Below are 24282 nucleotides of genomic sequence, written 5' to 3'. Positions count from 1 at the left end.
ATCTTATTATGTGAGAGTGGGTAGACTCATGCAGTGCCTTGGTGACCTGAAACAAATGCATTCTTGGAGAAGAGAAAGAGAGCTTTAAATCCAGCATTAAGCTGTGTCATACTTACTATGTAAAATAGATCTGTGCACTTTCAGAGGGAATAAAGATAAGAAATGGTTGATAAATTGGACTATATATGAATTAGGATATATCCTACCAGTGGTAACAGAAGCCTGCACTCAACTGCTGAAGAATTGGCAGTTTGTTGTTTCATAGAAATAGAACAAACATGGTGCAATTCCAGGGTGAGTCAGTGATGAGCTGACCTTGTCAAGGACCCAGTTCCTTTCCCTCTTTCTTGCTCTGCCATCCTCAGCAGGCAGAAAAGTTCTCATGTTGTTGCAAGATGAGTCGGTAATTTCTCATGCAAAAGTAATCTCTTCAAGTGAAGGCAAGTGTTGATTCCCATGTGGCCATTCTAAAAGAGGGTATCTTGGAAGAAGTGGAGTTCTATGACTCCTACCCTTTGTAATAAAAATAGAGAGCCAGCTATCACATATACAGAGAAACTCAAATACTTAGGACACCATGACTCATGATTTTTAAGGTCTCACCTTTGTAAAGAATGTCTGTCAGAATCTCACCAGCAGATAACGACATACTCAAATTAGAGTAGCACTTGAAAAGGGTCAGGAAACAGAGTTTCCACAATTTTCCCCATGTACAGAAGAGGAAGAGAGGAGATGTAAGTAGAACCTGGAAAAAGAAATTCATGTAATAGACTTCCTCTGGAATAGAATAGACTTTTTCTGAAAGAGCCATTTCGAAAATACTTATTTTTTTTTGTGAGCTTCATCTCCGTCTGTCTCAACAGCTCAGCTCTGCCACTGTATTTTAGGCCATACAAAAAGTAATGGGCTCTATTTGGCTTATAGATCATGGCTTGTGGAGTCCTGGTATCGAGATGTGCTACAAACTTTGGCTGAGGGAAAGAGTCACACTTAGTGACAAAAGAAGGAGGAATAAATACCTGACCTCACTCTCCTCTCCCCACTCTGAACTCCTGCCATGGCTCTCCATTAAAAACACCAACCAGAAGCCAAAAGTAAATGCGGTCCCTAGAAGTTACCTCCCATGACAGAGAGCTGGGTAGAAAAAGTTACAGAAGATCTAGAGGGACAAACAGTATATCTGGCACAACAACTTCCTCATGCCTTCAGTTTATTATCCTCTGCTTCATTCCTTTAGTAGTTCACATAAACTCATAGACGCAAACTCAGAGAACAAAAGATTATTTATAGTAGTTTCCCTTGGGGCAGCAACAAAGAGGAAAGACAGGAATAAGACTATATCCTGCTCTGGATCTAGGCAGAACCCAAAAGGATAGAGAAAGTGGATTTAGCTCTACTGAGAGGTAGAAAACAGGTCAACCCTTTGGAATTTTGAGCAAATTTTAAAAAGGACAGTGCCCTGAATGGGGCCTACCTGATGACACTGGTGTTGAATAGAGGTGAAAACCTACCATTTGGCTGCTGGAATAAGTCTCCCTAACAACCAGTGTTAACCCAGGGACCATTTGCCCTTCCTATGAAACTCTGTAGAATATGGGGCTTATTTTACAGCAGATTTGACCCTAGTTGAGCAAATACCTTATTTCATTACATGCGTTAGGAATATTTAATTTGGAAGCGATAGAACCCAACTAAAATCAATTTAAGTCTTAGAAGGGAACTCATAGGAAGAATTCTGAGTTACAATATAAAGGAAGGTTGACTAATTAAAATGGCAAGAAGGAAATGTATTTCAATTTTCTGGGAATTGGGAATATATATGTCATCACATCCTCTGTATCTCATCTGTGATTTTGTTGGCTTCACTTTCAATATATAAAATCTAGATTCCAAGTTTTACTTCATACCTCTCAAGGAAAGGAATTGCTGGTCTAATTTGGATCACATGACCATTCCAGGATCATTCCAGTTGTGGTTGGTTGTTAGCCAAAGACTTACTAGAACATTCCTTCTCCTATAGAAAAAGGGAAGAAAACAGGGTAGTCTACTCTTCATTTTTCTGAATGGAATATCAAGTGTGAGACTTTCACACTTTATCACCGCAGAAGATAGTATAATGTCTTTTACATGGCACTAAACAGAACTGCCTTTGGAATAAAAGAATGAATTTTGGTAGTGACATTTTTCCTAGATCATTTGAAATTTACATGTTCTGAATAACATTTCAGAATGTCATCTAAGCTAAGATGATTTTATAACTTTTATTTTTTAAATTTTTAAATCTTGTTTAGTAATGCAGTTAACTATAATCAGTGAAGCACAGTAAAATTAAGCAAATTCTGGCACCAAGTTCTGGATGGAATCAAGGCATACAAGAAGCATTATGTCAGATTACCCTCCATTTTGCTATTTATGCTTTAATTATCAGATGGATTTGTCAGATTACTCTACATTTTGCTGTTTATGATTTAATTTTTGTATGAATAGCATATATTGAGTGGGTTCTTATCTTTCCAAATCATTGTATTTACATGATAAATACAAGGAAAACTAAGGCAATACTAAACAGCAAAATCTTAAATTCAAAATGTTCCCTTTCTCATCAAAGATTCTATTGCCTACTTCCCTTTTTTCTCACTGACCAAAATTCTATAACCTCATCATGACCTTCAGTACCTCCATTCTGATTCTATCCCTCACACTACTGGCCTCCTTTTGTCCTCAATTGTTTCCTGCTAAATGGAAGCAAGAGTCAGTCTTTTCTACTGTTGCCTTACATTCAAGAATCTCTTACACTCCTTGATTTTCCATCCATAACAATGTGTCCAGAACCACTCATAATATTTCATTCAAAACAGGCAGGTATTGTTGAAGAAAACTTATAAAATTGTCATAGATGAGTACATGCCAAATGGCTTGATGTTTATTTTATTTTAGTGTAGCCTGTCTTTTTTCCTACCAAAACTTTTCATACTCCAGTTTTAAATCTTGCTGCTCCCCACCCCATCAAATAATCTGATTGAGTAGATTTAAGTCAGCTAGTATTAATTCTTTCATCTTTTTTAACTTCAAAAGTATACTTTCTCAAAGAATAATACAACTTTTAGTTTCACCAAACACAACTTCTCCATTTGCAATTCCATTTTTTTCTCCTATTCCAGAACCTTGTGTATGAGTCAGCTCAGGCTGCCATAACAAATGCTACAAACTGAGTACTTAAAAACCAGAAACTTGTTTTCTCACCATTCTGGAGTCTGGAAGCCAAGATCTTGGTGCCCACACATCGGATGCCTCTCATGATTCTTCTTTTGGTGGGCAAGTGGCTGCCCTCCTTCTGTGTCCTTTCTTCTGTGTCTCTGCATCCCCCAGAAATCTTTCTGCATATTTTAATCTCCTCTTCTTTTGAGGAAACCAATCAGATTGAATTTGGGCTCACCCTTATGTCTTCATAGTAACTTAATCACCTCTTTCCTATTTCCAAATTCAGTAGTAGCCTGCGGTACTGGGTATTGAGACTTCAACATATGAGCTTTAGAAGATGTAACTCAGTCCATATAGCATCTTTCAATTTCATTTCTAATCATTTTTCTCCTAAAAATAACCATGTGGAAACATATACCCCACATTCACACATAGACAACCTCCAGTCTTTTTTTCACCTTGCTTCTGAGTTTACTAATGGATTTACCCTTATAATAAAATCTTCTCTTGTTCTTGTCCTTTGTTTACAGGTTTCCCCCAGTATACCATTCCCTCACCTTTCAAGTAATTTAAGGCTAACCCTTGCTGGAAGTGTAGTTCCATGGTAGAGTACTTGCCTTGCATGTATCAACCCCTGTCTTGAACCCCAGCACCAGGGGACAAAGTAACCCTTATCTCAAGTACCAATGAAATTTTACCTTATAAGCCATTCTTTTTCAACTTCCAATGATTTTCTCTTCCATGTTATTATAAGCTTTACCTCTACTATTATTTTTTTAAACTTTTATGTCTTACATATGCATCAGGTCAACCTAAGTAAATCTGAAACTCCTTGTTGGGTTCATAATATTGCATATAATGGAGAAAAGAAAAAAATTACTACTTGAAACCACAATTCCTTTAGAAAGGATAAGGACCTATAAAAAGAAATCTCGAGACTTCTTCCATATAGTTATTTGCTGAATGGACATTTTGAGAATATTGTTGGGTTTTGTCTGTTTGTTTGTTTGCTTGTTTTTTGAGATGGGGTCTCTGTATGTAATTCAGGCTGGCTTTGAACTCACTAAGTGGCCTAGACTGGCCTCAAACTTGGGGCAATCCTCCAGCCTCACCTACTTCAACCTCCCAAGTGCTGGCATTACAGGAGTGTAACACCACCCCTGATTATGTTGTGGGGTTTCAGACATGAACAAGGGGGACAGAACTGAGTTTTAGTTATCTTTCAAAAATATTTACTCACTGTCTCTAATGTGAAGTCAAGAATTAAGCCTGGAAAGACCAATTGTTCTTCATTATAAAGTAAGAAGAATTTGGGGCTGAACGTGTGCTAGGTGTCATGGCTGTCTGCAGGCAGTGCTGCTCCTGTCTATGGCTCTGGCCGCTGGGTGATGAACCCCTCCGACTATCTGGGCAGAATCTGGCACTTGCTCATTTGCAAGTATGACCACTATGGAGTAGCACGAGGTCCTGAGCTGTATCTGTGGACTTAGGCAACAGAAAATTAGAAATATCTTCTGGAAAACTGGCCAGATTTGCAGATGGCTCTGCTGTAGTACAGTCAGGTGATACTGCGGTAATGGTCACAGCAGTCAGCCAAACAAAACCTTCACCTTCATAGTTCATGCCTTTGGTAGTTGACAATAGACAGAAGGCTGCTGCAGCAGGTAGAATTCCCACAAACTACCTTAGAACAGAAATTGATTCTTCTGATAGAGAAATTCTTACAAGTCGAGTAATTGATCGATCAATTAGACCTCTCTTTCCAGCTGGCTACTTTTATGATACACAGGTCCTTTGTAATCTGTTAGCAGTAGATGGTATTAATGAACCTGATGTCCTAGCAATTAATGGTGCTTCAGTAGCCCTCTCATTATCAGATATTCCTTGGAATGGACCTGTTGGGGCAGTACGAATAGGAATGATTGGTGGAGAATGTATTGTTAACCCAACAAGAAAAGAAATGTCTTCTAGTGCTTTAAATTTAGTGGTTGCTGGAGCACCTAAAAGTCAGATTGTCATGTTGGAAGCCTCTGCAGAGAATATTTTACAGCAAGACTTTTGCCATGCTCTCAAAGTGGGAATAAAATATACCCAACAAATAATTCAAGGGATCCAGCAATTAGTAAAAGAAATTGGGGTTGCCAAGAGGACACCTCAGAAGATATTTACCCCTCTACCATACATTGTGAAACATGCTCATAACCTTGCCATGGAGAAACTTTATGCAGTTTTTACAGATTACAAACATGATAAAGTTTCCAGAGATGAAGCTGTTAACAAGATAAGATTAGATACAGAGGAACAACTAAAAGAAAAGTTTCCAGAGGCTGATCCATATGAAATAATGGAGTCCTTCAATGTTGTTTCAAAGGAGGTTTTTAGAAGTATTATTTTGAATGAATATAAAAGATGTGATGGACGTGATTTGACTTCACTTAGGAATATAAATTGTGAGGTAGATATGTTTAAAACTCTTCATGGATCATCATTATTTCAGAGGGGACAAACAGGTGCTTTGTACTGTTACATTTGATTCATTAGAATCCAGTATAAAATCAGATCAAATTATAACAGCTATAAATGGGATAAAAGACAAAAATTTCATGCTGCACTACGAGTTTCCTCCTTATGCAACTAATGAAACTGGCAAAGTCACTGGAATAAATAGGAGAGAACTTGGGCATGGTGCTCTTGCAGACAAAGCTTTGTATCCTGTCATTCCCAAAGATTTTCCTTTCACTATAAGGGTTACATCTCAAGTCCTAGAGTCAAATGGGTCCTCTTCTATGGCATCTGCATGTGGTGGAAGTTTGGCCTTAATGGATGCAGGGGTTCCAGTATCATCTGCTGTCCCAGTTGTAGCAATAGGATTGATCACTAAAATCAATCCTGAGAAAGGTGAAATAGAAGATTATCATTTGCTGACAGATATTCTGGGAATTGAAGATTATAACGGTGACATGGATTTCAAAATAGCTGGTACCAATAAGGGAATAACTGCATTACAGGCTGATATTAAATTACCAGGAATACCAATAAAAATTGTAATGGAGGCTATTCAGCAAGCATCAGTAGCAAAGACGGAAATATTACAGATTATGAACAAAACAATTTCAAAACCTCAAGGATCCAGAAAAGAAAATGGACCTGTTGTAGAAACTGTTGAAGTTCCATTATCAAAACGAGCAAAATTTGTTGAATTAGGTGGATATCATTTAAAAAGACTTCGAGCTGAAACAGGTGTAACTATTAGTCAAGTGGATGAAGAAACATATTCTGTGTTTGCACCAACACCTACTGCAATGCATGAGGCAAGAGAATTCATCACTGAAATCTGTAAAGATGACCAAGAATACCAGTTAGAATTTGGAGCTGTTTATACTGCCACAATAACTGAAATCAGAGACTCTGGAGTAATGGTAAAACTATACCCAAATATGTCTGCAGTACTACTTCATAACACACAACTTGATCAATGAAAGATTAAACATCCCACTGCCCTAGGATTAGAAGTTGGCCAAGAAATTCAGGTGAAATACTTTGGACGCAATCCAGCTGATGGAAGAATGAGGCTTTCTTGTAAAGTGCTTCAGTCCCCAGCTACATCTCTTGTCAAAACTCTAAGTGACAGAAACAGTGTTATGATGAGAGAATCTATTTCACAATCATCATCTAATTCTTCTGGGTGACTTTTTTTTAAAAAAATAGAATTCTAGAGTGATATTCTGTAGCAAAATCGTAAGATGGAGAATTATATATAGTATAAATATATTCAAATTATTTGTAAAAAAAAAAAAAAAAGAAGAAGAAGAATTTGGAGTTCTTGAAAGCAACATGAGAGAGATGGGCTGAGCAACATAAAAAGGAGCAAACATAGGATGGGAGAATTTTGGGTTCTACCAAGGCTTACAGTGCTGATGATAAAATGCTCAATTGCCAGAAGCACTGAACTCTATATTGCTTACTTTCTTAAGTAATAAATGCCTCTATCTCTGCAAAATTTAGATAAAACTGCTGTTTTTGCTAGTGCTGCCTATGTGTAAATCAAGGAAAAGAGCTAAATCTCCTCTCTATGTTGAGGCAAAGTGGAAGGGGCAACCTAATCAGCAAGATGGGGTGGTTTCCTAAAGACATCATTAAAGCAGAACAATGGAAACAGAGCATGAAAGCATGGCAAGTAAGAATTACCAAAAATTCTGAAGAAGGAATTGGACATTTTTAAAATTGTATTATAAAATATTTGTCATTCAAAAATATATAAAGATGAACACAATGAATATTCATGTGCATATAACCAATCAAAGAAACACATTATCAATATATTCAAATCACTCTGTAGATCTTCAACAGTATTTCCCTCCCACTCCAGTCTAGGCATAATCCTCATTTTTTGATTTTTTTGATTATTTCCAAAGGCATTGGACTTTTCACAAATAGCAGCATGAAGTTCAGTTCATGTTGACATGCTGCCATGTAGACCATAAACATATTCTTTATTCATCCTCAGTGACAATCAGACAGTATATAATAGATGCAAACCTATTATATTATGTTCACAGTAAAATTCCATATCAATGCATTTTGCAAATACACATATTTACATAAAACAGTTATAATAGAAACACTGTAGCTATAAAATATAATCTACATGTATATTTTAAATATTTGCTTCCTTACCTATTCCAGGTTTATTCAACTCTATTTCATTTTAACAAATAAACACAAAACAAGCACATTCATAAAAACAATCTTACTGAGGCTTAAAACAATTAAATATGCAATATACTCTATAATTTCTCTGAAAGCCACTAAACCAATTTTCTTTTTGGCAATGGACACCTATTACAGCATTTAAAATTAAAAGTTCAAATTGCTTTGGGTTTTCTACTCAGTTGCAATTAATTTTGAAACTCATATTCATAGAGCATGTTTTTCTCAAATCTCTCAGATCTCAATTAAGCGTATAGCAATATTATCCATTCTTGGAGGTCATTTCAGAGATCTTGTATTACCAGACATACTTTTCTTAGCAGACATTACATTTAGAATACTGGGCTAAAGGACAAGAAACACAAAACTCAAATATTTTCAAGTTTGTCCAGGGTATTTGGGGAGAAATACTTAATTCATTCTTTTAAAAGATAATACCATCAACCAATGAAATATCTTTAAATAATGAAGCAGAAAATAAGCTATGTTCTTATCTAAGGAAGTTGTATTGCACGATTGCTGATAAACATAGTGCAGTTCTAAAGGTGATTTTCAAAGTGAAAGCCATGTGCATCCATAAGGTATCAGTGTATCCAAAGGAATGTAAGGAGCCAAGCTCCAAAAGAAAAGAGCTCTTCACCTTGACTATCTCCACTGCAGCACAGTGGCTTTCAGAAATCTTACAAAATTTCCCCAGTTCAAAGACCAGTGCACACCTAAGGGACTGCCAAAGGTGCAAGTATTATACTGGGGGGTCCTTAGGACTAACAATTGTCTTTCTGTAAGACACTCACAGGTCCATTGGAGGAGATAAGGCACCTACAAAAGAGCAAGTCATCCCTGCAAGTTGAAATAATCAGAAAGCTTTGAATACTGAGTCTGTCTTAGTTCATTATAATAAAATACCTTAGACTGAGTAATTTATAAACCACAGAAATTTATTGTTCACAGTTCTAGAAACTAGAAAGTCTAAGATCAAGCTATCAGCAGGTGTGGTGTCTTGTGGTGTCTTACTCTGTGCTTCGTAAATGACCCCTTCTTGTTGTGCCCTCACATGGCAGAACAGACCAATAAGTTCCCTTTGCTTCACTAATCTTATTCATGAGCTCATGACCTAATCGCCTCCTAGTGCAATTGCACCAGGGGTTAGATTTCACCGTATGAATTTGGGGGAGGCACCAGCTGTATCTGTCATTTTCTTATTGCTGAGACACAATACCCAACAACCACAACTTAATGGAAGAGAAGTTTGTTTTGGCTCACGTTTTCAATCCATTGCAGAAACTGCATGATGTAAGGGGCTGCCACAGGGGAAGGCTGCTCACATCATGGCAGCCAGAAAGTAGAGCACTAAACAAGATACCCTTCCAGGTCACATTCCCAATGACCAGCCTTTTTATGGCCAGAGCCTGAACTCAAAAGTAAACAACAGGGAATCTTTTTTCTATTCTTTTTTCTTTTTCTTTCTTTTTTGTTGAAAGAAGAAACAAGATTTAAAAATTAGGTCATTGTATACAGAAAAACTATAGCAAAATAAAGATACATGTCACTTTTCAGATGCCTTCTTACTTTTCTTATGTTTCCATTCTTGGATAATGGGGTCACTTCCTTTGGATATTTAGAAATTTAAAAACTAAATTGTGTTTTACTTTTCACTGTAGCTATTTCTCCACAACCAAAATCTCACAATCTAATTTTCAAGCACCTTGCACAGTACTTAACACCTAGCATATTTTCTAATAAATGCTTGTTCAGTAAGGACATGAGTGAAAGAACGGGTTAATTTCCCATTTCCTTTCCCTACTGCTTTCCCAAATGGTCTTTCCATTTGGTCTCTGTATTAGTTTCTTTCCCCTCCAGACTAGCCTTCATATGGCAACCAGTACTACTGTCATCAAGCACAATACAAATCATGTCGTTACCTCCTAAAACAAAAAGGAAGACACAAAAGTTCATGGGTTCTTATGAGAACAAAAGGAACAGATTATCTAACAGGGAAAGCTTTTATAAGGATTCAAGCCCTCTTTCTAATTTAACTTCTTCATACTTCCCTCTTCCTCTCCTGATATGTCTGATCTAATTAACATCTTCCCTAGTTACACCTAAAGTTTTAGCATTGTCATGAAAGTTAAGTAAGTTTAAGCATATAGATTGTTTATCATAGTTCCTAGCACATAGTAAGTTCTCAGTAAGTATAAATTGCTGTTGCTGGTATTATTGATGTCTCTGAGTATATTCCTGCCTGCTTTTTAAAGTATTCTCAACCCTGAAACTGAAAGTGTAAATAAGGACTAAAAGGTATAATAGATAATGTGAAATAGGAAGAAAAGGGGCAAAGGGGAAGGGGAAGTGGGAGGGGTCAGGGAAAGGAAAGAAGGGAATGGAATTAACGTGAGAAAATGAAAAAAAGGAAACAAAGTCTTTGTAAATAGGGAGGGGCGGAGGGGTTGAAGGGAGGGCAAGGGAAGGGGGAAAAATAAGAACCAAGAGAGTATGTAAAGCCGTATATCTCCAATGATGAATGTCATTATATTGTACACCTAAAATGTAGCAATAAAAGTATTTTTAAAAAAAAGTATTCTCACCCCTGCCAAGTACCCTACTACCTCATCTCTTCCTGATAAAATTCTACTTCTGATAAAATTCTACTTCTTCAAACAGGTCCCATTCCAATGTTGCCCTCAACACTGGAAACTATGGAAACTTTCCTAATTGCCTAGTCAAAATCCTTCTTTAGGCTACCTACTAAAACTGGAAGTGCTACCTAGTTCTAGTTCTACTGAACAGCGGCATGATAAATAGAGAACTTCGCACTCCTCCAACCCCACCACAGGAACAAATTTTCTATAGGGCAAGATTTAGGGATTATTAACGTTTATATGAAGCTGGTAACCCTGGATTAGGCCCTAAAGACCATTCTCAGATAATGGACTCATCCTAACGTGAACAGGCAGGAGTTCAGTGATAACTAGAAAAATAACACCAGAAACATTATTTGGCAAAAAATAAAGTTAAAGGCATCTTAAAAGGAAGGAAATGCTTTGCTCACTAGAGAACAAACTGTATGAATCTCTTAAGGAAACAAGTATTCATGGTGGGGAGGTATGCTGGTACTTCTATAATTCATCAGGAATTAAATGAATCTAATTTTCCAGCTCAGTGCTGGAAAATTTTTAACTATCTTCTTTCCTCACTCCACAAGGAGATCTCAGTTCATCCACCAGCTTTTTGTGGCCAGAAAACCTAAGGTAGAGTCAGCTAGCTTTGGGCCTCAATGTGAAATCTGGAGTTGAATAAAATAAAGGAAAGAATTTCTTTCCCAGTTAGAAATAAGGAGGCGAAGGGTAGGAGGGGAAAAAAGGACACAAAATCACAAGGAAAAGGCTGGGAAGAAGAGTTCAAAAACAGGATACATTCTAAACCCTTTAAACTGAGATACACTTCTCATATGGGGTGCAAGAAATGAGCTAACAGATGAAATCATAGTTCCTGGCCCTGATCAGCATTGCTCCAGAGTATCTATTCCTCTTTTAGTAAAGGAACTACATGGATCTTCCTTTTAGTTCACTTTGTGCCTGATCCGAAGAGGAACACAGAAGTAGACAGAACCCTATCCCTGACCAACATACAGGGTGCCTGCAAAGGAACACTGAGGCAGCCCCCTAGCCACTCTATAGTTGAATTTCCAAGTGGATCCACGGGCCACACAGAGACAACCATTGATAAATTGGCCTTCTAGACTTCCTCCTCTGGGGAGCCTGTCCTGGGAGAGGCAGGAATAAAGGACCACTAGAGCTGGAAGATCTTATCTTCTGAGTCTTTGCCTGATCAGAGGTCTCAGGGCCTTTCTCAGTAAGTGTTCTTCCAGTCAAGTGACATTAACAAAATCCACTAGGAGATAAAGAGTAGGGCTGACATGGGATGGGTGGGCTGGAGTTTGTTAGACACAGATCCTTCGGATGTCTCCATGTACTGCAAGTAGTATCATGAATCAGCCTTTGCTTGTAACAGCACAGTATTGAGCCTTGCAGTGGCCTATTTCAGGTTTCTGTTTTATCTCCAGCCTCCAAAAGTAAAAGGAACTTTCTGCAAGAGTTTCCTGCAAGATGCATTACAATGCTGAGGTAGGAGATTAGGGCTGGGATAAACCAGATAACCAACTGGGTGGAACGTGTCAAAGCCCATAAAAACCCAGACTGCCAGGTTGAGCAAGATGTTTCCTGAAAAGGAGAGGACATGTACAGAACAGGGGACCAAAATGACATTAGGCTTATGGTTGAGCACAGTCAGAAAAATCCTATTCCACCCTTCAGTATAATCTGGCACTTTTCATGGGACCAATAAAAGTCATTCTTTTCAATCCTCAAAAGATTCCATTTCTGAACCTTTATTTAAACCTGGCAATAAGCCAAGTGAATTTTTGATAGGACAGTTTATATGCCAAGAGGGTTTTTGAGAGAACGAATGTTCCAATGTCTTCTTGACGTATGGGATGACCCAGGAATTTTAGATATTAAAGACCCTTTTTCCTTCATCCTCTGAGTCACTGTGAGCCTTTTCACCAACCCACTCTCTTGCCCTGCAAAACATACTTCTTTTCTGCCTTTACTAAATGTAAATCTCCACTGCCTTTTCTGTATGCCTTGTCTAATTCTTTGTTCAGTTGCATGGACCTGGAAAGAAGCCCTGCAAGACCCCCTCATCCAATAACTATGCCACATTCCTTTGCAGTTGCCTTGATCCCTTGACATAGGGGGAAATGGGGAATTCACTGAGTGAAGCAGAAACACAGGTCTCCTACAACTACCATCAAGGAGTCTTAAATCCCCTTAGTATTCACTATCAGAGTTTCCCCCTACAGTAGTCAGAGGCCTGAAATGAATCCAAACACAGGAAGTTCTTTGAAATCCTTCTTTCTCTATCAGTGCATGCATTCCTTGAAGACAGGATCTATGTTTCTGCCTATGCCCTGAAAAGGCTACGTGCTTAGCAAATGCTTGATCATTTGATTGGTGCTGCTAAGATTTTCCAAGATATTTGTGAAGCAGAGATAGCCTCTCATGTAGTCAGGTACTTGTTCATGTGATCTGACTTCGAAAGCCACATGAGAAAAAGTTATTAATAATATTCAGTTGATGAGTGAAAAATACCTCAGCTCTCAAATTACCTTCCCCTTGATCCCACCATAAAACTTAAATACAAATAATGTTTAATTTTTCTTAACTGTTAAATATAAAATGTTAACCCTGCAAGGTTGACTTCCTTAAATCATATAAGAAATAATTAAAGTCATTATACTTAATAAACATTTATTTATCTCCTTTTATTTGCAAAGCAGTTACAAAGTTTTTGAGGTATGAGAGCCACCTATATATCTTCAGCTTATAGCCTAAAAAGCCTGAGGTTTGGTGGTATTATCCCAGCTTAGCTGCTGTATGACTTTAGGCAAGTCAGTGAACTTCTCTGAGCCTGTCTTCCTCACATGTAAAATGAGAAGAGTGACAATCCCCATTCATGTGAGGGTTAATCTGATAATGTCTGGACTTTACCCAGAATTTCATCCATGCTCAGGACTTGATGGGTGACATTATCATTATCATTACTGTTGTTATTGTTCTCATTCTTGCATTTGTTCTTATTACTATAATGACTGCTGCAAAAGCTTTCCTGAGATATTAGTAGTGATCAATCCCCTGGGTTAAATTATTTTAGCAGAGTAACTGCTCAGTCATCTATCAGGTCTCTGAAGGTCAAATGACAGAATTTTTGGCATTATGATGAAAACTGGGAAGGATGCACACCCTGCTGAAAACTGCTGAAGGATCATGACCATCGGGAAGGTTCTGAGAGTTCAGGCCAAGTGGACTCACCCAGGAAGCAGCAGAGGCCATAAGGAAGGAGCTATTAGCTATACCCTTGTGCTTAAATCCACCATCATATGAACAGTATAGTTACCCATAGGCACTTCACGTCCACTGAATCTGAAGTTTATGGCCTTGTGTCATTTCTGCCACTGTCTCCTTCCTTTTTCTTACTTAAAGGGAATTCCACAAGAGTGCAGTTTGAGGTCAAAGCACATAAGCATTTAAGGCATTGCTTTTCTCCAAATCTTTGAACAAATATTAACTCGTTCATCATCTCCTTACCCCGGAGAGTTGGGAAAGCAGAGGTTGGAATGTTATAATCTCATCTATAAATTACAGTGTTTGCAAAATTTATTAAGTGAAGGGCTTAAGATTTTAGAAAAATTTTCTTAACGTGATCTCTCAATTCCTGTCATAAGATTTCTCAAAATGCATTTGCAAAGAGAAAAATCATTTTTCATGCCATATTGTCATGATAAGTCAACCAACCATCTCAGAGATCAAAGAGACTAGCAAGGAGGAGGAGAGAAGGGGTGAGAAGAAGTAAGAGGAGGGGAGATGGGAGAGATGGGTCTGGGGAAGAAGGAGGACAACATAGAGGAGGAGACTGTGGGGAGGAGAAAGAGAAAACCAAGAGCAAGATGATTTCAAATGCATGCTAAACAATAGTTTACTACATTTTAAGTGGGGGGAAGACACTTGAAAGCAAAAGCATTCCAAAGATTTCCACTGTGCATGTTCAAATCACAGCATGAACAAAAAGCTCTGCAACTGAAAGTTCTTCCCAACCACACTCCCAAAAGAGACTCATCAGGAGAGAAACAGAAAGTGGAGAGAGAAGATTGACTCATCCCTGTGCATGCATGCTGGGGCGAGGCTGCACTTGGAACATTTTACAAAGCACGTCCTCTCCCAGCATGGGAAGGGTAAGCTCTGGTTCTATAGATGGAAGAGATGATAAAGGACAAAGCCCCAGGATGATGGTGCATCTTTCCCAACACACCTGAAACTCACAGTCCATCGCCATCAGGAGTCATTTCCTACTAAAGACAATATCATTAATTCCATCCAAAAAATGCAGATTCCTATCAACATGACTTTGACCCTGCTTTGAGGAAATGATAGTCTTCATCTTATTACACTGAGTCTGAACCTCTTTACGACTTGAGTTTCCTAGTAAAGTCTTATTATGTTCAGGAAGAAATGAATGTGTAAGTTCAAGCCATATCTCTAATTGAAAAGTTTATCACTTGACAATAGATTACCTTTTATCACCCACATTATGAGAGCAAACGTGCATTATCTAGCTTTAGCTTCACAAAAACTCTCCAAGGAAGTTATCCCCATTTCTAGACTAGGACAATTGACCCAGAGAGATGAAGTCACTTGCTCAAAGTCACAGAGCTTTCATAAAAGCCAGATTTTTGGGCCGGGGATTTGGCTCAGTGGTTCTGCCCCCTGTTCCACAAGCACAAGGACCCAAGTTCGATCCCCAGTACCAAAAAAAAAGGCAGATTTTTCTGATCATGTTATCTCTGTCATGTTCCACTTGTCCAGGCTGGACTCACACTTGAAACAAGCATTAAAAGTTGATGAACACACTTTTCTATGAAGTTAGTCTTTGTTCACCTTCAGACTCCTTCCCAAGAGCTCCCTAGCAGCCACTGCAAGGCAATCAGAGCTGTTACATTTGTATGTCATTTGTCATTCCTGTTTCAGGCCAGTCCTTCAGCAGATCAGATCAGCATCAGTGCCATTTTTATCTACTAATAAAGACACATCATCACATGCATCTAAGGGCTTTCCTAGTTGAAAACTTACAATGGTAGCTGACAGACTTGGAAAAAGTCTTAGCCATCTCCCTCCCAGGTGTGGCAACAGTAAGTTTTTATGGAAAAGAAAGAAATTCAACTTGCAGTAGCTCAAATGTCTCTGGTCACCTTTATCTCCAGATATACACACAACACACAACACACACACACACACTAATGCTTACACATGTTCATGCATATATACATTCCATTGTTCCTCCTTCTGCTTGCACTTTGCACATAACATTCAAAGAGAGAGAATATCATATTAGTTTTTTTAATTTTTGGTTCTGTGTTCATTTTGCATTTGTGTTTTATTTTGTTATGTGGCAATGGGAATTAGACCCAGGGCCATTGCACTGACCTAATTCCCCAGTGTGTTTTTTGTTTGTTTGTTTGGTTGGTTGGTTGGTTGGTTGGTTGTTTTTTGGGGGTTTTGGGGGGAGGGGTTTCTTTTTTTGTTTGTTTTTTGAGACAGGGTCTCACTAAGGCACTAGGTTGTCCAGGCTGGATTCAAACTCACAATCACTCTTGTTAAAGGCCACTTCATGCCTGGTGTCATTACATTTTGTGTGACCTCATTGAGGGCAGAAGATGTCAGGTTCCATTTTTCTCTCATGACAGGAAGGCAGACAGAGGCCCAGATAAGCAGCAGAATCCCAACTCACTCCTGAAATCACTAGCAGGGACCACAGCAAAATGTAAGGCTCCCAGCATTGAGCTTGGCTTTTCTTACATAAAATCTACCATCTGAGTAGTCAAAAGAAGTAATTTACCTTCTTTTTTTTTTTCAAAAATATAAGAACTCAACACTGTCATTGCTAAACCAATGAAAACCTTGTCTTTTTCTGAACTGGAAAATATAGTAAAACAAATATCCAAGATTTTCTTGCTCCTTGAGTTTTAAAGGTCATGGATTATCCTAGCAAAATGAATTTCATATAGTTCTGATTCATATATTTTAAAATTTAATCAACCCATTTTTTAACACTTACTTTAATGTCCATGGAAAATTTGAGATTTTTGAAAAATAAGTTTGTGAAGCCTTTTCCCAGGAGAAATAGGAAAGCATTTTGCCCAAGACTAATTGCCTGGGACACTGAATCTTGAAATAGCTTCATGAACAGAGGGCAAAGAGGACTTCAACATGGCCAAGTTGACTTGTGTTCCAAATACCATGCCATACTACCTCACCTCTGTCCACCCACCCACAGCTCTTCAGTGGTGCTGAGGACCGGGAGGAGGCTGATCTCATGTGTCTACCAGGCATGTCACTCACAAACGCTCTCATAATTCCCAGATGCTCTCAGACTTTCTGTGAAATAATATACTATGTCTCTTTTGAACTAACACACTAATCCCATAAATGATACTGATATCTTGTTCTGGGGTACCCAGGGGTCCCACAACACACCCTCATAAGACCAAGATGTTGGATCTAAGGGGAGCAAACTTACTCTTCCATCCAGATCTCAAACTATATCACACCCACAGTTCTCTCTTGGCAGAGCTTAAGAAACTGTCTTCTGGCCTAATGCAAATGGAAGACACTTTGGTTGTGAAAAACGTAGCATGCAAGTTTAAAAAAAAAATTCTAAACCCTTGTTAATATGTTAATTCAGGTCTATATCAGATAAGTGGGAAAAGAATTGACTTCAAGTTGCCAAATCCATTCTAAAATTTGAATTCATTTCATTCTGGGGCTGATAAGATTGTATTGGGAGAGAATTTGGCCCACTGAAAAATAACAGTTTTATGATGCTTTCCTATAAGTCTAGACAAGCAAATGTCTTTTTCAAAGGTCGTTTTTCAGTCTCAGTATTTTACGGTTTAAGAGATATTCATCTACCTTGTAGGGTCTTTGGAACAAAGAGACTGGTTTCTGTTTTCTACAAAGTTTGGCGTCATTATTATTTTGTAAGAGAACCATGCTCACTCGTTGCCAGATAACCACTAATTTATGTTCTCTCTATTTTTTTTTAATTTGCTTCTGAAAAGGAGGTTGGGGGGGGTGAGAATGGGAAGGGTAATCCATGTCCTACCCCTCTCCTGGCAGTGAGAAAATGTGGGCCTAGGAACTTACAGTTTGTTTTCTATAATTCCATCTAGTTTGAAAGCAGAAAGGATATATTTTTGGAGAACAGACCACAATTTGAATGAAGTTGGGGGGAGGTATAAAAGTCAGACAGGTCAGCATTTGGCTCCAAAGGAGCTGAGGGAGAGGACTCCACTGAGTGTGTTTTCTCTTTCAAGTCTCACTTTTGTTCCCTGCCATCAGGAAATGTAGTAGACATTTGTCACCAGCGGCTCTTTGGAGACATCAATATTCTTTCCTCCCAGAGTCCAAAAGGAAACTTCAGACACATAAGAATAGAATTTTGCAAACCAGCAGAATTTGTATGCAGTGTTTATCAAACAGGCGAGAGGCTGTGAGAGAAGACTTGGGGAATAAATAGTTTAAACAGTTCATAAACCAGATCTAAATGAAAAGGGTAGGATCTCTCCTCCAAAAACCCCCATAACCTTCCTTTAATAATCTCTTTACTGGGGCAGAATTGTAATGTGTATAAGAACCAGGGGTCTAATGAAGTCAGGTTGCCTTGGGTCATTCAATGTAATTTGCTTTTTCTGGTGAAATCATGAAAGAGAGTTGCATTCTGTTCCCTGTTACATTTGTATGATACCATCTCTTTTGATACTGTCAAGTGTTTTATGCCAGGCTGCATAGCATTACTGATAACAAAATTCTTCGGAAAAATCTTTTTTTTTTCATACACCAAATAACCACAGCTGAAATCAGCTGTAGTACTTGGCTGGCCAGAAGTCAAAAAATGCTTTTCATATGAAATTTCTAACAAGCCCTAGAAACAAAATACAAAGTTCTTTTGCCCCTTTTGCTTTTAAACTGGTAGCATTTACATGACTTAAAATTTATATTTGGTATGCTGACCAAACAACAGTTTCCCATCAAGACTCTAAAGGGTTGACTAAGATTTTTCCTTTCAACTTAATATATGATCAGTTGTGAGAGCATAAGGAGAAAGTTTGGGGAACTAATGGTGTTGTTCACTGTAGGAAGACTCTCAGACACCAGAAGCTCAGGAGAATGGAAAACAGCCTCAAGAGTTAAGAACATGCAAATACCAAAGAGAAGTTCAGACCCTAGTTCTGAAACACAGCCATTTTCCAAATGCCAACCAACAGAATTGTTATTTCCTGGCGCGCCATCACAGGAAAAACCTGACCAAAGCTAGATTACAAGTTAATGCCTGGTGAGCTGCTCAAGTTTTAGAGTCTATGTCCAAGCCTCAATCAATTGACCATGGTCAGTTGTTTTTTTGTTTGTTTTTTGTTTTTTTTCCAGTACCAAGGATCAAACTCAGGACCCTGCGCTTGCGAGGCAGGCTCAGTGCCACTGAGCTAAATCCCGGGCCCATGTCAGTTGTTTTTAACTTCAGCATTTCTTCGGCAACAACTCTTTCTTATTGTAGCAATCTTAGCAGATTCTCACTGCTACATGATTGGCCCTATTCTCCAAGGACAATGGAGACTATATACTCTCTGACAATATTAAGGAAGATGGGAATTGATTTATATATACCATAATTGTATATTCAGTAGGGATGCTTGGAACACAGAAATATACATTCTGCAGTATGCCAGATTGGCACTTGGCCACCATTTATAAGCTAGATTTCTCATAGAACCAACTGTTTGGGGTTAGTCTAAGTTAATCAAGAGAAGTGCCCACATATTTAGCTCTATCTTGCTCACCAGAGGCCTTGCTTCTGGACATTGATCAGGTGGGGAATTGGCTTTTTCTCTTCATGATTTCCAACATATTTCTCTCAAATCTTACTCCTTCAAAGGCTCTCTTCAACTTGTCTGTGGTTGCTTCACAACGAACTTGGCCTCTGGTGTGATAAAACAGAATCATCTGTTCAGATTATATTTAAGCCAAATTCACTGTCTTATAGGCTTGTATGATTTATTTGCCCCTTGGGGGCTTCTCCTAAAAGTGCTGAAGTGCCATTCTGACATTTCACTTCAGAATTACAACCACCTAAACTCCAAGCAGGATTTATTTGTGACTGGAGGGTTTCTCCTATTAAAAATCAAATAGTGTGCAAGACTTTCACCTGCTGAGTAATCTACCTATTAATGAGAAGGATGAGAGCAACAGAGGAATGAGCACAGTCAGAACGAGAGCTGTGTCCACTCTGAGGGAAAGAGATGGACCAGAGAAGTTCAGTGGCTACTTCCTAATGAATCCATCAACTTCAGCTCATCTACCCAGAATCACAGTTAGAACAGTGATTGAAATAGGAGAACCACACACAGGGGTGTAGGGGAGATTCTACTGCAACAGAAGCTGGAAGAATTTGTAACCATTCCAGTGCTATATTCATTGATGCTGTTACATCTACTCTTGCTTCCAATTACTATTATCAAATGCCACAAGATTCCTATTTCTGAAAGCTTTCCATTCCCTTATTAGGAAGACCAAAGAAGTCAATAATGTTTAAGGCTCTCTTTTATTGCATCCACAAAATTGGCAGAATGGGAAATGTGTACAATATTGCCACTGGGAGTATGAGTTTCTCACCACATGTACACCACTGTTAACATGGCATGAACATTCATGCACTAGAAAGACTGCTCAGTGATGCCCAGGCATGTCCAACACAACTCCAGGTTCAAGAAATTATCTGATGATAATATTGAGTGGCAAAGGCCTCTTGTCTCTTCTTCCATCACCTCATATCCCAAAGGCCAGATCCTTAGGGACTGAAACTGTGCCCCTCACATCATCTAGGGTGCCAAACCACAGTAAAGCCATGTGGGGAATCAGCACTGATGATCTATCAATTGGCACAGCACTTGGCCCACATGGAAGGGAACGTAGGGTAGGATCAAGGACAATGTCTTCTTGCTCAGCACATACATATTACTCTCAAGGCCTGGAAGAAATCTACAGAGGAAAGAGACATTAGAATTAAGTTTGCACTGAAGATGCATTTCTTTACTGCTTTACTCTATCCCTGGTTATAATTGATATTATTATTATTATAGAACTGTAATAGTTATTTTCCTGCATAGTTCTTATCTTCACATGCATAAAATTAAGACAAGTAGAATACTTCCATTATTAAAATGAGGTGACAGTTACTCTCCTTTACAATTTTTATCATTAAAATAAAACAATTTAACATTTTAGAACTGAGATCTGTTCAGTAAATTAGACATTAGAGTAGACCACAGCTAGTAAGATAAATGATATTGAGAAAGGAAAGCTACCAGCATGCTAAATAACCCTTCCTGTAGGGATACCAAACACTCTATCAGAAAACACCATGGCTGTTGATTTAGAATCAGCTTTTCAAATCCATAATATGTAATTTTTTTAATCTGAAACTTTCCTAACAATAGTAACAGATCTCCATCATGCTGTAGAAGGGAGCCCATTACAAAACTCTCTTGGAGTCCTCCTATGCCTTACATGGTGTGGTTAGTCAGCAATTTTTTTTTCTCTTCTAAAGCACTGGAGAAGAGGAGGGAAACTGCCTGTAACTTCTCAAGGCTTCATCTTTAACCTTCTGCCAAAGACCAGGTTGCCAGCTGGCAAGGCACAGTACTCTTTATTTCAACAGAGAACCACATAAGTGTCGCTGAAGATAGACATAAATTGTTCCACTGGAGCCTGAATCATCTGCATGAATAAACAGCAAAGCATATTATCCCTCTTAAGGTGGCTGGCAATGTGAGCCACACACAAGGTAAATTATGAAGAAGCTTCACTCTTCACCAAGAACATAGTGTCCAATAAGCTACTTAGCCATGTCCATTCTTTTCCACCCAGTGACCTCTGAGCCATCCCCACCCAACTCTGCATTTAAATCTGTTCTGTTTTTGCTTTTGGTTTTTGAGACAGAGTCCCCCTGTCTAGTTTAGGTTGAACTCACTATGTAGCCCAGGCTGCCCTCGAACTTAGAGATTGTCCTGTCATAGCCTCCTGAGTGCTGGGATTGGGAGTGTGCACCACCATGCTCAGCTAAATCTGTTCTTTCTAGAGACCTTGTGTTCCAAACCAGTGCTTCAGATTTGATTCATATGACTTCAACTTTCACTGTTTTTGCCCATAATACCTCTAATATTTCCCAATATCTTACCATTGCTACATAATAAAAATTCTAATACATTTCATAATTTGAAGATCAATATACAAATAAACTTTATAAGAAATAATGCCATTAAAATTAACTAAACAGGGCCAGGGATCTAGCTCAGTGGTTCCACTGCCTGCCTTGCAACCCTAAGGACCTGAGTTCAACCTCCGGTACCAGAAAAAAAAAAATTATCTAAACACTACTACCTGTATAAAGCTCAAAAGCCTAAGTCCTGTTCTTTGCTGGGAGAAAGTTAACGTGTTAGAAAGTCAAAGATACACTGGCACCAAACTGAACTTCTCAATATATTCAGAAAGAATAACAGAATATCAAGGAAGGAACACCTCTCATCTAAAATGGTATGAATCCATTTTATGTAATCCCATGTTGATTTTATTTAATGCCCCTCAAGATCACCTTGGTCCAAGGTAAAATAATCTTCTAAATCCTACAATGTAGGAAAGAGTATTTCACAGTGTTTCTCCCAATGTGATTCTTGGACCATCTATGTAATTAACATGAAAATTCCCTGATTCCCTCCACAGGATTTCCTGGGATAGGTCTTAGGAGTGCGTTTTTAACAAGCTGCCTCAAAAAAAAAAAACAAAAAAAAAAACAAGCTGCCTCATATGTGATACTTATATTCACAAATATTTAAAAATCATTAGTCCAGATTTGTTGTTTTCAATTATTTAGGCCAAGAAACCCTTTCTTCCAATAAAATCTTGCGTACAAACTAATGTGTAAAATAGGTCCCCTAGTTGAGTCAGGAAAGTGGGACAGGGAAGAGAGTTGCAACTTCATTTCCTCCTGTCCCATGTGGCCCCTGGGAGCACCTGCACAGAGCTCCTAGGATTCTGAAGAACCAAATGTGAGAGCCTGTGTTTTATATCATTCCCTTCACTTTTTCCTCTTCCAAGCTCGACTTTCCTCCACATTCAAAAATTACCTGTAGCTAATTTGCTTTCAGATTGAGAAATCTGCTCTCTCCTCCATGTTACCTAACAAAGCAGCATGAAAGTTGAATACAAATGCATTGAATTTAATTGAATTGATTCTGACTCATTGCATTACAAAATAAAAACACAAACTCCCTAATAGCTAAATCAACGAAAAACAATTTACAAGGTAAAGTAGTTAATTAACATATTAGAAAAGTTCAGCCTTAAAATATCAAACAAATCCAAACAAAATAAGAATACCTTATTTTTTACTTGTAAATTGCCAAAGATGTTTTGAATGATAGCCAGTGTAAATGAGGACAATAAGATCAACGTTCTGTACACTAAAAAGCTAACGAGTACCTTTCTGGATGTACTTTAAAATATTTCTCCTTTAATACAATACTTTACCCTCTATGAAGCTATTATGCAAAAAGGACCCGAAATTCAGGCAAAGATTTAGAAATACTTCTGGAACCAGGCAGTGGCAATAGTTGCTAAGGTTGTGAAAATCCTTAATGCCACTGAATTCTACACTTTTAAACATTTCAAGTGGTAAATATTGTGTTGTGCATTTTTAACAAACAAAAAATTAAGCACAAGTATTCATTTCATTATTATTTATGATAATAAGAATTTAAAACTGCTGAATGCACAACATTAGAATCATTTCCATATTGTGATGTTTCAGGGAAATGCTACGAAACACACCTAAGAGAAAACAAAAACAGGATTTAAAACCATGTACATACAGTTGACTTTCCATATCTACAAGTTCTGAATCTGAAGTTTCAATCAACTTTGACTAGAAAAAGTAATTAGGCTTATGATGGTCATATCCATACTAAACTTTTACGTATTTTTTTGTCATTGTTCCCTAAACACTACAGTGTAACAACTATTTACATTATATTTATATTTTATTAGGTATTAGAAGTCATAATCTACAGATGTTTTAGAGTCTACAGGAGAAATGTATATGCAAACATTTGTTTTATAAAAGGGATTTAAACATGAAGAACTCTGAGGAGGGGCATTGACCCAATCCCCTACGCATACTGAGGGACATCTCCATACAATATCACACCACACATCTTCTCAAAAATAGAAAAATCTATATAGAAATATATCAAAATAGTCCCAGGAATGAGCATAGATGTCTGGCAGATTAACAAGACCTCCTATCTCTTACTGTTGGATAATCTTTTCAGATTTTCCTAAAACTAGCACACATTGTTTTAGTAAACAAAAAAAAAATAAATAGCTGTAAAAGAAAATAATCTATGCCCACAATCTATAATCCACTGAAGTGCTATTGATTAATAAAATAGAAAATGTCCATCTCTAATTATACATTACTTTTTACAATTTTTCAATGTGGCACTTAAGAAGATACAATAGGATAATAATAGCAAACATATGTATAGTGCAGGCTTTGTCTTAAGTACTCAGGACATCATATATTACTATCCTCTGAGATGAGTATTATTATTTGTCCATCTATACCTGACTTAAAAGAGGTATGGAGGGCCAGGGATTTAGCTCAGAGGCTCAGTGGCTCAGCGCTCAGTGACAAGCACAAGGTCCT

At 38.0% G+C, this 24282-nt stretch overlaps 2 pseudogenes; both read left to right on the top strand.

Annotated features, from left to right (window-relative positions):
* Positions 1-4537: 4537 nt before the first annotated feature.
* On the top strand, positions 4538-6981 carry LOC101718220 (polyribonucleotide nucleotidyltransferase 1, mitochondrial pseudogene; annotated as a pseudogene).
* Positions 6982-7312: 331 nt separating this feature from the next.
* The window catches only part of LOC101719385 (m7GpppN-mRNA hydrolase pseudogene), a 29024-nt pseudogene continuing 12054 nt past the window's right edge, over positions 7313-24282 (top strand).

This window comes from Heterocephalus glaber, unplaced genomic scaffold (genome assembly GCF_053883595.1).
Source record: "Heterocephalus glaber isolate CG9 unplaced genomic scaffold, H.glaber_assembly_v1.0 deba00000621, whole genome shotgun sequence".
Lineage (NCBI taxonomy): Eukaryota > Metazoa > Chordata > Mammalia > Rodentia > Bathyergidae > Heterocephalus > Heterocephalus glaber.
This window is presented reverse-complemented; position numbering and strand designations above follow the sequence as displayed.